This window comes from Sinocyclocheilus anshuiensis, unplaced genomic scaffold (genome assembly GCF_001515605.1).
Source record: "Sinocyclocheilus anshuiensis isolate Anshui unplaced genomic scaffold, SAMN03320099.WGS_v1.1 scaffold684, whole genome shotgun sequence".
Classification (NCBI taxonomy): Eukaryota; Metazoa; Chordata; class Actinopteri; order Cypriniformes; family Cyprinidae; genus Sinocyclocheilus; species Sinocyclocheilus anshuiensis.
The window spans coordinates 780,722-784,291 of record NW_015554107.1 but is presented as its reverse complement, the minus strand read 5'-3'; positions in this window follow the sequence as shown (position 1 = coordinate 784,291).

Here is a 3,570-nt window from a genome sequence, read left to right as displayed (position 1 = left end):
TGTCATCTTCATTTCTCCCTCTTTCACCCCCGATCAAGACAGAGACACACCCGCCGTTTGTTTCAGTGTTGAAATAAATACTATTTGGCTTGCTACCGAGGCAGATAACATGGCTAATTAACTAGCTAACGTCAACTAGTTTCCTCCCTCACGTTACTTCACAGCGTGAGGAATAGCAGACTAAAGTACTACGTTTCTGCGATTTAGAACAATAATTAAATTTAGCTGGTATCACGTCTATACTTTTATGCTTCCTGCCATTGTTTACATTTAAAAAAACAAACAAACTGCTGGCTCTCAGGTGTCTTTGCCACTGTTTGAGTGTTGTACGGAGAAAGACTGTGTGTGTGTGTGTGTGTGTGTGTGTGTGTGTGTGTGTGTGAGTGACACTCGCGCTCTTCCTTATTTCCTATTCCTTATGTGTGTATGTGCACACATACCCAGACATTTAAAAATAACCTATTTTAGAGCTGTAATCGCAATACCGTGAAACCGTGATATTTTTATCTAAGGTTATCATACCGTCAGAATCTCATGCCTGTCGCTGTAGCGCCACAGTTCAAGCAGCATGTGAAGCAATCATCTCTTCAGCTTTACTATTAATAGTGCGAAATAAACATGAATGAACATCAGAAAGTATCTTGTTTCAACCACGGAAAAACGTCAATAAAAACGTTTTTCAAGTTTAAAGTCGGCATGAAATCAAAATGTACTTTATTTACTTTACTAGCGCACATTGCTAGTCTTGATGAGAACAATTAATCCGTGCAAGTTAATCCGCTGAAAAAAATTGTTTGTCTTGGTAATCTTTAATCAAAATCTGAACATTTGCTTCCGCTCTGGAATGGCAGTCCTTCTCTGATGATGTCAGTTTGACGGCTTGGGCAGAATATCCTTTTAAACACACCCCTCCAACCGTTAGTTTGATATGAGTGCGAGACAGAGGAGGAGCGCCAAAATAAAACCATGCCCTCGATTCAATATTCCGTTTCAGATGGAAATACGTCGCTACACTGAAATAAAGTCGGCAGCAACTTCCGGTTCACGCGGACTTTAAGTTAACTGACGTTAATCTACTCTCTGGTCTGGTTAGTTTGTCGGACAAAAATAGCAGATTCGACGTTATAATTGGTCAGATCACCTGTCAATCAAACTTCCTTTGAAGGGTCAAACTGCCATTCAAAAGTAGCTTTGTTTTCTCACTGTACATAATTTAAAAATATATATATTTTTTATATAAAATGTTGATATACTTTATATTTTATTTATAAAAATTGGGTGTACTTTGTATTTTATTTATACAATTTATAGAAATATGTAAAATATGTGTACATTTTGTTTAGGAAGAGCATTACTGAAAACAGTGTATATCTATCTATGAACTAATATCATGCATTATGAAGTTTATCTGATATTTTTCTCCATTATTTGGTTGTCTTGCAAATGATGCTGCAACAGAAAAAATTGACACACTTTACCTTATTAATAGTAGTTATTTTGTTTGGGTATGCGCTTTGATATGTATTTCAATTTACAGTTTTCTATCTAGTATATTTCAGCAAGTCTTTTTTCACAAAGACGTGTAGATTTATCATTGCGTGCCGGGTGTCTCGCACCTCAACCTACACAGAAAACGTGGAGAAATTTATACAAGAACTACGATGTTTCTTATTTTATCTCGTGTCTTGGGAGCATAAATTGTTGTCTTCATTGTACTCCAGTCATATCTGTGGCAAGCAGTGACCCAATTATGCCCCTCAGAGGTGTGAAGTTGCAGTTGCACAGACAGACTCTAACTTGTGCATTTATATTCCTCATTAGCCCAGCAGAGTTCATCAGCGCTAATGTACATCACCTATGAAAGACTTTGGAGATAGAGTTACATGTACAGCACCAAAGCTAATTACAGATAGAAGCAAGAATTCATGGATAATTAGAAAAAAATGCACACTTGAAAGATAAGGAAAGCGTGACCTATATAAGGTTCACTCTACTGTAATTTGTCATAAGAATGGCTTAGGCCTCAGCAATATACTGTAAAAAAACATATTTATTAAAGCATATGCTCATGAACAAAAAGAAAAGAAACAACAACTGCAGAAATGCAGAACATATCATATGTACCATAAAATTGATAAAAACAAATCACTGTACACGCTACAGTGCTTTAAAATCACAGCTTTGCATTGCAACTTTCTTCATTTATTTCTTTATCTTATGTACATATAGTCATAAAACACTGATGTTAAAAGTTATTCTTTATATTATGAACGAACTCTAGGATAATTTATCAGCTTCATTTGTTAAAAATATTACAACAGCAAGAAACAAAAAACCATACAAAACTATTACAATCATTTTCAGTGTTTTTGTGTTGACCGATGAAACCAGTTTGAGTTGAGTGAAATGGAACTCGGTGGATATTTTGGTCTGTCAAAAACAAATGCAGGCGTTCCCACTTAAGAAAATGAGGAGGAAAATTAAATTAGAACATAGAGTTTAAATCTGGCCATTTATGACTCAAGGATGAAGTTTACTTTCACAGTAAAGAGAAAGTGTTTTCTTGCTACAGTGTAGTCGCTTTTTAAATTGCACTTTTTAAACACAAACAATCAAGTAGCTGAGAAAAAATGTCTTATAAATGTACATTAATTAGAGTGATTTATCAATTGTTTTTGTCAATTTTGTACTGTTTTGTCAAAATACATTGAATACATCTTGTTGCAACATTCAAACAAATATATCAAAGCCATAAAAAGGTAGCTTATAAAGTTTTGAACATTATTGCTGATCAAAGGACATATTCTTATGGACCACCAACTGATTTGGTTTCATCTTATAGGAACAGTATTTATGGTCAGATTTGTACATTGAAGACTAGCATTAGTCGCTGATATTGTATATTCGGTTGATATATTCACATGTACACAAAGTAATCTGAGGACAAAGTGATTTTCTACTGTGACTCAGATTGCTGACTTTAGTTTTATAGTCTTCCTATGGGCCTCGCTTTGACGTGACAGCTACTCTCTGTATCAGCACAAGCCTTCATGTATCTGAGACGCACTAGCTTTAAATTGATTAGACTGTGCCGCACTGACTGAACCTGTATCCTGGCTGTTTTTAAAGAGTCAGCCCTATTAAAAGTAGAGATTTCATGCTGAATTCATGCTGTTCACTTCAGCACCATCGCACACACAGAAACCTGTTGTGAAGCTGAGGAAACAAGAGGTACAGCCCTGTTCCTTTATAACTGCGGCTCATGCATTCCTGAGGCCTGTTTGCAGCCAGAAAGCTGTTGTTCAAACTGCAAATCAAAATGATTTACTCTTACACATTTGTAATGACAGATGTTGTAATTTTTTCAGTCTTCCATTTTTTTTTCATAATTGCAATTTATAAAGATGCATCTGTAGGAGGGTGGTACTTTAGTCATTTTATATACAAATCTATCAATGTACAGTGGCCCCAGAAAGTGTAAGCCCAGTAAAAAATTGATGAAAAATGCACAAAATAAACAATTTATTAAATATTATTCAATATATATATATATATATATATATATATATA